The sequence below is a fragment of the Montipora capricornis genome, chromosome 8, assembly GCF_036669925.1.
Source record: "Montipora capricornis isolate CH-2021 chromosome 8, ASM3666992v2, whole genome shotgun sequence".
NCBI classification, from domain to species: Eukaryota; Metazoa; Cnidaria; class Anthozoa; order Scleractinia; family Acroporidae; genus Montipora; species Montipora capricornis.
Window position 1 is genome coordinate 8,400,046 of NC_090890.1, and position 14,394 is coordinate 8,414,439.

The window sequence follows — 14,394 nt, forward strand, 5'->3', positions numbered from 1 at the left end:
GTGAATAAAAAGAGATTTCGCTTTTACCAATAAGAGATAAGTACACAATTGGCTTAGACGCGCACGCAGTTCGAACACATTTTCCTTACCAATATCCGGGCCTTTGATAATCAACAACAAATATTTTCATATATGAAAACGGATGTCAATACTACAGAAAGCCATTCAAATGCAAGCTGAGACTCGTGAAATACGGAAGTTCTAACTAGATGTTGAATGTGTAGATTTGAAGAGTGGTCTGGCCGAAAAAAAAACTTACCCCCCTCGGATCTCTGATGTTCTAAAGGATCGGCGGATTAACAATATCAAATAAAAGTGAACTGTAACATCTTGTGAACCGCTATGCTAAATATGTCACGAAATGGCTTAACTGAGACTAATATTTAAGCCAAAATGCGCGCTCAAAATTAATGGGCTTACTTATACCTCTTGCTCCAGGTGAAAACTTGACACGTTAACCACAAGCTAACCAATTTATACCTTTCGTTTTATTGTTTGATAATATACGATAACGATCGGATCGAAGAGTCATTTTTCGGATAACACGGTTTCCAAACCGTGATGCACAATGGATAAGCAACGGTGAACGAGAGTAAAGACTTGCTTTAAATGCGTCCAATATCAAATATTTTCATAAGAATTTACGACCTCAAACATCTGTAATCAAGTGGAAGGGAAACCGGGGACAATGAAGAGGGGTGGTCCCGGCTTATCAAATCCGGCATCTGCAAGCTTAAGGGGTCCTGCGAAATAAAAACTAAGAGATAAGAAAGTTGTCGGCAGCTCATTCGAAACAAAAATCACATTTTCAAAGTTGTTTACAAGCAAGTTGAGGAAGACACAAATTACGAAAGAGTGATTCTCCAAGAGAATTGTTGCTTAGGTATTTTAGGTATTCACAGCTACTTGGTAATAATGGATTATTACAAAAGAATCGATGTGCTATTCTATCCAAACGTTAATTTACAGCCTTTTAAGATTCAGGCTGAGGGTCTTTAAAACAAAGCCAGGAATAGGTAGGCAAGAAACCATTTCTATGTCGGTCGTATTTTAACCAACTAGAGCCAAATTTCTGCAGGTTTCCGAAGATTCTGCTTCAGTTGTAAGACCTTTCATGCTCAACAATTTCATACGGTTTACCGAATAATCTCTGAGAAAAGCCAGCCTAAGCGCTCGTTACAAAGAGTATTTGACCCCGTCCTTCTAAGTTCGCAAACTTTTAAATTAATCGAGTTATAACTACTCAGTTGCACTTCACAAGAAATAGCGATGCAAGAAAGCGCATTCTACGTTCTCCTCTGGCTAGAACTGAATTATCGCAATTAAGTTAAGCTTGCCTTGAAAAGCTTCAAAGCCCGATACCGTGATCGCATGAAAGGCGCGATGTTTGATGCACAAAGAAATCCTTGGAGCAATTTGGTTCGCAATATGCCGTTGCGACTTGAAAGTTACATGAAACATTGCTCTATGCTACAGATTGGAATTTGAATGATGGTAACCCGACAAAGCTGGCGAGTAGTTTGTGGAAATGCGAAATTTTCAAACTTCCGATTTCTGTGGCGCATGGACGGGAAATATCCCAGTCATAGAATTCCCTTTCGCCTACATTCAAAGGCTACCTCCATCGCTTGCGTCATTCTTTTTTTATTTTTTTTTATTTTAAGTATTAATCAGTCTTCAGTCAAAGTGATAATGTGATTTATCCACTGGCACATCATACCAATCTAACACTCTTATTTTTTATTGACCTTTCAGTACTGGGAACGAAACAATAAGCAATAGGCCTGTGATACAGGATCTCTGTTTAATGGTCGTCAAAATATTCAGGAGATCACAGAGACTTCATACCTTACAGAAATACACTTATAATTACTCTGCAACGATGCTAAAAGGTATTAATCAAAGATTCTTGCAGGAGGTAGGGCCGAAAATTTGGAGTTGAATATTGTTAGATCGGAAAGTACATCTTTTGTGATATAGTGGTAAGCTAGTTCTTTCCGATACCGCCCAAATTGATATAAATTCCATGAAAGGAAACAATTTTAGTTCCGTAGAGTTCTGAATTAAAAATTCTCGCTTTTTTTTCGGCTTAAACATGAATTAGATATCCATGCTTAGATTGAACTATTGCTGTGAAAAACCCTCATGTTTAATTAATGAGCAATTATGATTGATAGCTTTGGAGAACACAATGTATAAATTATAAGAACATTAGTCATAATCAGCAATGAAATATACGGGATCATGTCGGGATGCCCAGCCGGCCGGCCTGCATTCCAAAGAAAGTGTCTTTGTGTGCGGAACATGTAATACATTTAAAGGTGACAGGGTTAATTTTAACTCGTAATATCGGCCTGAGGAGCGGGTACCCGGCGGCCTATATTTGTAATCTTTGTTTGCAAACACATATAACTTCGCCTATGCTAATCGTTCACATTTAGCCCGAGGGTGTAAATCTTGACAACTGTTAAAATTTAATTTTATTTGAAAAAGAGATCCATTCTTTTCGATTGCTTCCTCTTATATGTTTTTAACACAAGAGGCGATTACAGTAAAGCAGCTATTCATCCGCAGAAACTAAGGTGACACATTTTACGTGACTTGTCGTCTTTTCCCGCAGGGGGCTCAGCAACACATTTTAATGCATAACTCTGAAACCAAAGCATTCTTCACGACACCATGATCTAATTATCATGAAACGGAGCAAGAAAAGGAAATACCTGTTAAGTGTATCCTATTTGGGGGCGCGCTTAATAGGATCCGCGTAACAATTCACTTGTAACAAACACCATGGATTAGAGATGATGTAATCAATAGTCTCTTACTTAAAGCCATTTGAAATAGCGCGGCGCAGTTAACCCAAAGGCGTCTTTCCGCAAAGGATATGTGGCTCGTGGCTGGGAAGCATCCTCCGGCCTTCACCCAGGCAGTAGCTAAAATATTGTGCAAAATGTATATTTGTTAAAAATGCATACCAGTGAAAGAGTGTATGCCCAGATGATTTGCTGGGTCTTAAGTCAAAGGTGAACCGAAAATAGTTTGCGCATTTTAGAAAAACCACAAGACTCGGAGATTTGGGAAAGAATTGAACAACAGGCCGAAACGTGCTACAAAATTTGTTTTGAAATCTGTGCAAAAATACACATTAGTAAACGGCAATGCATGGAAAGATTTTAACAAATTATCTTCGATTCGATTTATTAGTGAATCGTTTTTTACATTATTCAACACATCATCCTTATTAAACCATTTCCGGAACAGTGTACCCATTGAAGTGTGAAATTCTTTTCTTTTGGGGCTAGATATGCTTTCAAGGCAGCGAAAACCCTTTTACGTATTTGAAGGAAACCAACGCCTTAGCATGCATGTATCTCTCAGCGAAGCGCAAAACTTGCGCCCGCAAGCACCGCTTTAATTAAGTTATGAACGACCGTTTTCAATAAGATTCGAGGGTCTGGAGACGCTAGACTCCTTTGTGAAAGAGCAAGAACCATTTGGTTCTTTTCAATTAAAGACTGTCTCTTTGCTACCAGATTACGGCATTTCAAAGGTTTGCATCCAATAAACTAAGTTACGGGCTTAAGGATCCGATACTCTGAGTGAAAGATGGCGGCTTGGTATTCGCGAAGGTCCCGAAACGTTTCGGACTTTTTTCGGGTGTCACAATGCTGTGCGTATCTTTAAAAAGGAAAGGTTTTAAGTCATTAAACGTAGCAACGATTTTACTTTTTGTAATCTTGAAAGACTAGCTTTCCAAAACAAGCATATGGCATTTCTACAAAAGAGGGCAAAAACATCATTTTCCTTGGGCTGCCATATGATGTAGCCCTTAGCCGTTCAGGCTTGCTGCCCCTCAGTCAAAGGCGGGAAAAGTCATGCCAAAATTTAACGGAGAATTTCCGGGATAGAGGTTTTCTTTTAAACATAATACCCATGAATCGAATTCCCCCCGAAACCCACCACAGGTATTCTCTTCGCTCTGGTTCTGTTGTTACTGGCGGTCAAAAAGTAGTTGCCAGGACTGAACGAATGAACAATTTTTGTACTTATAAATATCAATAATATAGTTGCTGGTTCCCTTGTAATTCAGCTGTAGCTGCAAGAGGGGTAAATAAACTGATCAATCAATCAATCAATCATTCTGCCAATGGCTTTTCGGGCCTTAAACGTTTACTGGTACTTTCGAAAAACGGGCCACAGCGCAATATCAGTCGAAATATGGTTGGCTAAACTTACTCATTTACGCTAATGTGAATCTTCCGTAAAACTACGGAACAGTAAGTAAATAGGCTGGTACCATTCTATTAATCAAATCATTCTATTAATCAAATCAAATTAATTAATCAGCGTTAATTTTTCGCGGAATTTCCTGTTGTGCCAGTATTACTCGGTTTACTAACGGATACAAAGCGATTACTTAGCACTCAAATTTATCTGATTTACGTTAATCGATTACATGTTCCACAATAAGAGTTACTGCGTGATATTAACATCAGTTTTTGAAGCGGCATTATAAAGGCATTAAAACCTCGAATCCAGGAACTGCTTTTGTATTTCTCGTGTCTTAGACTCGCGTAAAATACTGCTTTTGTACTTTTCTTACATTTTGACCCAGACTTCGCCAGGTATACACCAAACAATGGAAGCAGTTTATTAGTCGACGGGCCACTGCACAGTGATATGGAGAATTTCGAAATAGAATTTTCAAGGTTTGAATAACTAACGCGAGAGGAGGAGAAGAACTCTTAATTTTCAAACAAAATTACTCTCTTCAGCGTGAATGAAAATCGTCTTTTATCATTGTAAAATGATGAAACGAAACCGGTTGTGGCATAACAATAAAAAGTTAGGTGTAGGAGGTCAGTATGATGCCCAAAGGCGTCTGTCGGCAAGAATTGGTGGCTTAACCCGTGCCGTAGCTGAAACATTGCGTGCCAAGTGAGATTCACAGTCACTGAAATACCATTTAACTAAGCAAACCTTTTTTTTTGTAACCTCACTAGGCAGCGTTTTAAGGCGTACCAAGATAAAATAACTGAGGGGGAAGAAAGGGCGTCCCCCATACATACCCTTTTCCATAGGTTATATGTCTCAAGTTATTTTTAGATCGACTAGCAGGCTGTACATATCCCACGGGGAATAGGCAACAGCCTATCATATGGCCGGAATGTGTTCTCTGAGCGTGGACTATCCGCGCAGAACTCGTTCTGGCCATATGAATGGCTGTTAGCAAGTCCCCTTGGGGTCTGTACAACGTGGGAGTCGATCTAAAAATAACTTGAGACATATAACCTATGGAAAAGAGTATGTATATAGGGGTTAGGATGTCCTCTCTTCCCTGTTTATTTTCTCCTGAGCGTACGTATGTTAGTGTTTGACCAGATGGTTTGCTGAGGGAAAGTTTCGCTTTCTTTTTGAGTGATGTGGGTGCACGGCTGGCGCAGTGGTGAGAAAACTCACTTCCCACCAATGTGGCGCGTGTTCAATTCTCATAAAATTAAAGGCGTCGTATGTGGGTTGAGTTTGTTGGTTCTCTACTCTCTTCCGACAGGTTTTTCTCCTCCGGCAGGCTGATCGGCGATGAAAAGGTATTATTAACAAGTGAAATATTTATTGGCTTACCTTACATGATCGAGGAGTCTTTGCCAAGCCACTTAATTAGGGTAATTAATTCGTTACTTTATTTAACGCATTGTGCTTAAACTATTTCAGGATTAGCCCACGCTTTGAAATGCTTGAGGAGAATTAATTGCTGTTTGTCTCGGCCACTCCAGCGTTCAGGCGGCGCAAAAGCTAGAGACACTCTCTACTGCGCAAGCGCAAAATTTGCGCGAGCTTTGCGTGAACGATCGTTGCTGCCAAGATTCTGTACAGAAGCTTTGGAAAAACTCCAGTAACGACGATTTGCTGCTTCTTGATAAAATATTAAAGCCATCGTTAAAATTGCGGCATTTCAAAGAATCCCACGCGATACATAAAGTTATGGGCTTAGGTACTTAGGTATTCGATACTCTTCTCACTGAAAAGGTTGCGACTCGAAATTCCACTAAAGCAATTTGATCTGAAGTAAGAAAACATAAAGTTTTTTTTTTGTTTGGTAAACTTTGGACGCTTTCCATTAGACAGAACTGACCGGCCAGACCGGGCATTTTAAAATAACTCTTCAACGCCCTCTAACACACTTCGAGGATGATAAATACTCCCGATGATAAATACGCCCGGCAGAACAATGCGAGAGATTATCATGTAAGTGTTTCTTCAAATTGTTGCATTTTTTTTGCGAACTGCCGGGTCTGACAAAAGGAAAGCACCCTAAGACAAACGTATTTCTTCTTTAAAACTACGGAACGCTAATAAACACCCGTTTTAATCGGATTTAAACAAACCAATGATTGAATCTCAGGTTTTTATCTCTGTCTGGTCAGAAAAATTTCATTTTTTGGGGGAATTTTGTACTCACGCTTTCCTTGTTGAGTAAACGGTATTATTAAGGATACAAAACGCGGATTGTTTATCACCCCTATTAAATCTGATTTGTGTTAATTAATCTGTTACATGATGCACGAAAAGAGTCACTGGGTGGTGTTAAACAGTGGTTTTTCACCTGAGCAGCGGCAGATCTAGGGTAAATAATGACCGATTTCCAAAATAACGAAAAAGTTTCTAGGGGGGTTCGGGGGCATTCTCCCCTGGTATCTTTTGGATTTTAAGTCTCTCATGTCCCCTTCCTGTGTTTCTGACCGATTCAACTATACCACTCTTAGGGTGGGTGTCTCCTTTTTCTGTTAAGTTTGAGTTATTTTTTTCAGATTATTAAAAAAAGTGCGTTGCCTGTGAACTAGCTTGATAGCCTTTAGTGCACTTTCACTGCAAACAAAGCATTAACTTTTTTTTTGAATTAAAAAAAAAATCATATCTCGCTCATGTCTAAACAGTTATAACCAATCGTTCATTACACTGGGCTTGTAAATCTGTATGTAATTCCCGGTGTTGTGGTCAGGCCTCATTTCATTCACTCATGAGTTGGTTGGGTGAAATCGCTGTGTGTTGGCAATCCCTCGTAACGAGTAAGATGTCCACTTGGCAATGATTGAATTAAATTAAGACTGATAGCGGCTACCAGCGGCGCCTGTATATGCTGAGGTCCGGTCTCACCTGTAGATCGACAACTTGTAAAGCGCATTTGAATATGCATATAGGAAATGCGCTATATAAATCCTTTTTTTTTTTTAAAGCAAACTTTTGCTCAACCAACCAACGATCAACACGGAAAGGCTTAGGATGGTCGTTATCATATACCACTTTCATAAATGGCAATCTATACATTCTTTTCTATTTATGTTAATTAGACCTACTGCCCTCATTTTGAAAGAAATATTCTTTTGAAATTTGACCGTCGTACGTAGCGAGGCTAGAAAGGGTCATTAGCATTAAAACAGAAGAATATATTATTTGGCCGGCATTATGGAAGAAACATATAAGCCAGTATATTTCGAGTTTGAATTCAGTGGTTACTCATGCGCATGAACTGGTTTTTATGTAAATTTAAGTCCACATATCAGTAAATTGAAGTGTTTTGATATCTGACTACTTTCCGTGAAAACTAATGTTATTTACCAGTACAATTAGGGAGCAACAGAAGTCCATACGGCGGGAAATTATCTGCCTTTCAGTAGCATGAAGCGAAAGAGATTATTGCTATTCCCCGGTGACAGAGTTCAGTGCCCCCATCAGCATCCATGAGTACACCACACCTAGATGTAGAGAGACCGTCACGGTAGAGAAAAGTTTCTTGTAACAGAAACATATCTTGAACTCGTTATCTTCCTTCCCCCCCACTGGAACTGCTCTTGGTACTGATGATTTCTTCACCTTTTTACTCAAAACGACGACTTGACAGTGGCCAAATGTGAGGTCATGTGATCGACTTGACCATACGATATTTTTGTCACTTTTCTTTCCCACTGTCAACGCTGTTCATGCCAAATTAGTTGCAGCATAGCCGGGCGCACATTTTACCTGCCACAGTTGCAATAATAGAAAAATAGGCACTCATGCACATTTGCTGTTCAACGAGAACCGTAAAAAATTCCGGAACTTTATGTCACGGTTCACGCCATTCTTCTCCCTTCGTGATTTCATGCACGCCCTTCGGTCCTTTTCATTATGAGCTTTGATTCAAAATCCCCATTCAGACAGTCATGATAATTCATGATAGTTCCAATTATTTCGCGCGTTTGAACACGAACCTGACCACGAGCATCGTTCGGTGAGAAACACCGGAGGACATTCCGTGATTTAGACGAACTATCATCAACTATTTGATCGCAAACTTGAGAGAGAGTCAACGATAGTAAATGATAGTTGCAACTATTTAACAATTATTCGACGAAGGCGAGGTGAATATCGGTGTCACCGATATTCACCGAGTCTGAGGTGAATAATGGTTTTAGTATAATTACATAGGTGATTATTTGAAAAATACGCCTTTTCCCTAAAACAATTAATTTCTTCGTCTGTCACCTCGACAAAACGACTTGCAACCATTACGAAAAACCACTTAGGTGATTGTCGCGTAATAATCACTTAATTGGTAACCATGCAATCAGCGCTGAGAACTTTCAATAATCCGCCTATGTAATTATATCATTATAGAAGCATTATAGAAATCCACTCACATACTATCAAGAATTTGATGGGCTCGCTATATTTTAAGTGATAGGCAGTGAATAGCAAAAGGAAAAGCCGGCGTTTTCAACAAAACCGACAAAGCGATGGCGGCTTCTTTTAATCGTTTTTCCAATATTTCTGAAGAAGAGGTTGACAAGCGCATTAACGATGATATTCCAGAAAAGAAAAAGGCAGCAACAAAATATGGAATGATGATTTTTAATTGGTTAGTGGCAATAAATTGTTTTTGTTCTATTGACCAAAGAAGGCGAGTACGAAGGAACAGAATCGTATTTTAATGTATCTATTAACTCATAGAAAACTCGAACTCGTTGTCTAATAGTGAATTAGTTACACCACCCAAGTGAATAGTGCTTTCCGCGCATTCTGATCGGCTAACAAGTGCTATTCGCCTCTGAGCAAACGGATAATAACAAAATGGCTTCCCCGTTCGCTTCGGTTGGTGAATTGTTAAAAATAAAGCAAATTTTCAATCGACTGAGTATTCAACTGGTGTGGTATATGCTAAAACAATTAATCACCACAGTAACGCTAAAAGTGGTGGATATTTACCGAGCTCTGAAGCACAATATTCACCTCAACTTCGGTGATAAATGTTTGAACGGGGCCGTTTTATATACCGTGATGTAACAACTGCTTAAGTCACGGTTCTTCTAACTGCGATGATCTTTCTAACTTTCATTTCATACCCATTCCACAATTCAACTTAACATATATGAGACGTACTTAGAAGTATAAACTTTATGCCGAATTATGAAGCGCTACTGTAGCTGCAATGCAGTAACCTACATGCAAGCACGCTTTGCGGGCCTATTGTCGTTAGGGCAGACACTCACTCACTCTTTTTCAATCGCTCATACGCCATGACAAAATGTGGCTATATATCTATCAGCGAAGGGTGTTGATTGTCTAACGATTCTCCGTTTTATCTCCACTGACTGGCGTGACACGAACCTTGAACATTGCGTGATTGTATGACAAAGCTGAATCATATGACCTCTTCAGGCTTGTCGAAGGGCTCTTCAACTGAAAGCAAAGTAGATGGAATCATTCTTTGTTGCCCCAGTAGATACCTGGGATTTTCTTTATGGAACTGAGGCAGCTAAGAGGAGGGTGTATGGAACTGTGGCACCAGTAACTCAGACACTGAACCGTCCAAGCCAAAGACAATCGCGATCTTAGCTTGGAGTTGAGGTCGCTATGGGACCTTTGAAGCTACCGATCACATGATACAAAAACTGTGATACTGGAGGGCAAATTGAGCACTGGGACATCTAAAACAAGGCAATTTAACTTAAATATTCTTTGTTTTGGATGGCTGTCCCAGTGGGCGATTTGCTCTCCAGTATGGTGGTTGGTTATTTTAGCCTGGGCACTTTCAGGAATGCTGAGCAACGAATACGATAAATGATGCCCACTGAAAGTAAGACTGTTCACATTCGCTACACAGTGAACACCACCATTGCGAAATGCTTTATATCGATCATGTATTTATCCTTTTGGGCATATTCTCAAAGACTCATCCGCTAGCCTTATGTAATGAAAGGATACAAGGCTTGGAAAAAAGATGAATGTATCGGGGATTGGCACATTTACCAAAATTGTGCGGCTCGAAACGGGCGCAACGAAAACTTCACGAGCATCGGTATTTTAATGCATGAACAACCATTTCAGTTTTAAACAGGAAATTAGTTATAGGACAATAAATATCACTGAGCTATTCCTTTAACCGAAGTCCCATGTTCAGCCATGTTGGTTTCTGTCTGTCGTGACCGTTACTGGCCATTTTGAATTAACTACTTGTTGGAGCTGAGATCAAATTCTCGTTCCCAGAGCCTTTTTGTCCAGCGCCGTGGCGCTGGCCAAAAGAACCGCGGCGCTTTCGGAACGAGAATGAAACTTTCCCTTGTATGGCATGTCCTCGTGCTCTACCTTTAGAAAGTGCTCGCCTCACTAAATTCTTGCGTATTAACAAGTTCGGAATTTAGTTTGAAGTCCAAGACTGAAATAGACAGATTCAGGTATCGTCTCCTTCTTTTTATACTGTCTTTTGATTTACTTGCGTAAAAAATGTATCCCCTTCTTTTTTTGTTTCGTTTGAGAAGTCCTATCAAACATGATAATGTAAAGGATTTGATGACAAAAATTACGGGCAGAAACATACTTATTAAAGACAACGTTTCGGTGTCCTCATGACACCATCATCAGGTCAAATATAATATTTTACAGATAACTCGAATATTAATGTTCAAGATTAAGTTCAAAGTCCCTAGAGGCTAGGTAAAAATTTTTGCCTTTATCGAGTCACTTTGGATATTCAGATACGGTTTGTGCTCGCGAATGAGGAACATTTCATACACAAGACAATCAAATTTGCATGAGCATTTCTTAAGAATGCGAAACATGTCAGATGTTATTGTTCTTGATTGATGTTGACTTTGGCTGTGATTGAATATCGAACCAGATCTTTTATGCTCATCGATCCGTTGGTAGAGATGTCGACGCGTGTAACCAACATAGCTGGCATCACACCAGCCACATTCAAATTTGTAAACTACTGATTGTTCGTTGATCAACGCGGGCTTGATTTCTTTATGTTTGAGATCTTCTCCAACTTTTCGAGAAATAAAGACTGGGCATAAGTCGATGTTTAACAGCTCACCAAGATTTTTCAACTGCTTGCGCACAGAGTCAGCTGATTTTTGTTCCTTGAACGGTAGAACAATTCGTACTGATTGCGGGTCAGATGTAGATTTGCGTGGAGGTGCTGGTGTTTGTTTGGATGTGATGAAATTGGAGATCATAGAGTGAACAACATGTTTAGAATATGCCAACTGTAGGAATAAGGTCTTGAGGCGGCTACACTCTTCATGAAATAATGACCAGTTAGATGATAGCTTTAAAGCTCGGTCTAGCATGGTAATAATTAAGGATTTCTTATAACGATTATCAACGTGACTATTATAATGTAACAATAGACCCGTATTGGTCGGTTTCACGTATACACTAGTCGTAATATTCTGACCGTCTTTTCTTAGGACCATGCCTAAGAAAGGGAGAGTGTTCTCAGTTGATAGTTCCATAGTAAAGCTAATCGATGGGTGGAGATCATTCAAAGCATGCAGAAAAGAATAGGCAGAAACCTCATCCTTCATGGTAGTTAAAGTATCATCAACATAGCGCCTGTCGTATGATGGTAATTTGTTCTGACCCTTAAGCCTCTTTTTCATGTAGTTTTAAACAAAAGAAAATGTGCCTGCAGGCTCTACTCCAATAAGGACTACTAAGTTTGAAGTTCCATAACTGAAACAGAAAGATTCAGGTATCGTACACTTCTTTTTATACTGTCTTTTGATTTACTTGCCCAGGTAAAATGCAATACAATACATTTCATTCACATTTCACTTTTTTACATCAGGTTATAATGAAAAAGTGATTTTGTTTTTCAGTACGTTACAAATCATATTACCATAGCAAAATACAAATTACGCAACATGAATTGAGATGCTTAGTATCTAAGTAAACCGCTGGGTTTTCTAGTTAGACACCAACACATCTCTTCGCCCTTGGTTCATTGAATTCACCTCTCGCAACTAGCAACTTTATTGGTTAATCGAGAACCGTTTTTTAGCTCAAAACATTAGAGATCCTTAACTAAGTCAATCGAAAACGATCTTAGTGTCACCTGATGTGCTTCGAATCTTTTGAAGGGAATCACCTGCACAGTTATAACTTCTGCCTAGACTTTAAGATAGCGCTGGCAAAGCGGAACTTGGTAGTATTGAGACTTGTACCGGCATAACATGTTGGTTCAGTATACTGGTAGTGAGTTTCGCCTGAAAGCCGCCAGCGCACCTCAGGTTTCATGAAGTGAACCATTACTTTTAAACACGTCAATATATGACCATTCTTCATTGTAATGACTTCATAAAGTCCTTTTTGCGGAACAACACCTTTGAAGATAAAGTCTACACAAGAATAAAATTGTGGATGTGGAATTTCCTTTGATTAAAACGAGCCTTTTCATTCTTCTGACGTCAATGTTTCGACCTTGTTTCGACTTCTTTCCTTTCCGTGTAGCTAAGTAGCTTTAAATACCCGTAAAACGGAGCACTGATGGAGAGGGGGGAGTAAAATGAGCGCACCGTCGACCTCAGGTTTGTCAGTTGAATTACTGTTACGAGTTATCGACGTTAAATATGGTTGCTTTACTTTACTTTTACTTTTGTGGCGATATCGGTCACTTGATTCAGAGGACGACTTCCGCTCAAGTTGTCACTAGCAACAGCCCTTCTCGGGAAACGTCAATGTTAATAGCAACAGACTTTCTCGGGACTAATCTATTTTCATAGTTTTAGATTTATCTAAGGCATTCGACCATATTTAATCGAGGGACTGGTTCTGAAACCTCAAAATCTTCAAAAGCGAGAACAATGTTGTCATAGGGAAGGATGAATTGACCGTGACTGTGCACAATCTTTTGCTTTCCCTTCTCGATCGCTTCGCACGGGTTCGCAAACTAGTTGCGCACAATTTAATAGAAAGATTTCATTGGTTATCTTCTCCGAAAGAGGGTGTGTTTTATGCACCTTCAAGGCCAAAAATACAGACAAAAACATGAAACCAAAAGGCTTGTCGAGTTTCATAACCAACTCCATACATTAATGTGATTCGACACAATAGATCATGACATCCTACTAAGGAAACTTTCATATTATGGAATCGAGGGGAAAGAAGTAAATTGGTTCAATTAATAAATGGTGGTATCCCATCTAGTTTAGCTTTTTAGTTATTTTGGGAGACCAGCTACTGTTTGTATTTTTAATTCCTCTATTTGTTATTTAGCTAGCTAGTTACCTTTACACGGTACAAGTAAACCTTGTTGTTGTTGTTCGGCAGTTACTTAAGCAGGGGAATGCAATATCTTCTTCTTTTTCTTATTACCGTGCGCCCACCTCCTTCTCATAAGAAGATTCTCGTGAGCGTGCAGTGTAAGAAATAAGAAAAGCAGGTATTAACATGCAACTGAATGCCGTGCAAGCGTAAAACCAAACAGTGTCTGTGCAAGTGAGAGTTTATAATTTAGAAAACGTTTAATCAGCGTCTATCAAGAAGATAGTCCCACACCCGGTTATTGAAGGCTTCTAGACATGGGGCCAGTACAACAGAATCTGGTATTTTATTTCAATCGCGACTTGTCCTCGGGAAGAAAGGCATTTGATGATATGAAGCACGAGAAAAGGGGACTTTATAGCTATTACAGTTAAGGTGTCTGGAAGATCTAGTCGTTATGAGCAAAGGCTCTTGTGTTCTCAGGTCCACCATATCCTTTTGAATCTTGTCAAACACACACAGCCGCACCACCATCCTTCTCTCCTGAAGTGACACCCACCTAAGTTGCTGTAATATATCACTGACACTAGATGTATTATGATATCTATTCAGGGCGAAGCCAGCAGTCCTTCGCTGAACCATTTCCATCCGTGTCGATGTCTTTGTGTAAGGGTCCCACACAAAGGCTGCATAATCCACTGTCCTTAAAGAACGCAAGGTGTTATTCCATCAGGACCTGGAGCTTTTTGGACTTTCAGGCCATGCAGCAACTTTTTAACACCCTTTCTTGTTATGATAGTGTCCTCCATAACAGCTAAGATATGCCGGTAGTAAAGGAGGTAAGCCGCACATCTCAACAGCCGCATCACG

At 39.6% G+C, this 14,394-nt stretch overlaps 1 protein-coding gene across 3 annotated transcripts in view; it reads left to right on the forward strand.

Moving 5' to 3' along the window:
* The first annotated feature begins 10,560 nt into the window (after positions 1-10,560).
* LOC138060068 (placenta-specific gene 8 protein-like) overlaps positions 10,561-14,394 on the forward strand; it is a 16,228-nt gene continuing 12,394 nt past the window's right edge. The window contains exons 1-2 of one of the 3 annotated variants that reach the window (XM_068905762.1): positions 10,568-10,712; positions 11,926-12,013. The gene's annotated coding sequence lies outside the window, so the exon portion shown is untranslated. Of the gene's footprint in view, positions 10,713-11,925; positions 12,014-12,824; positions 12,849-14,394 lie in introns of those variants that run through there. The other 2 variants (XM_068905763.1, XM_068905764.1) reach the window with 2 other exon arrangements.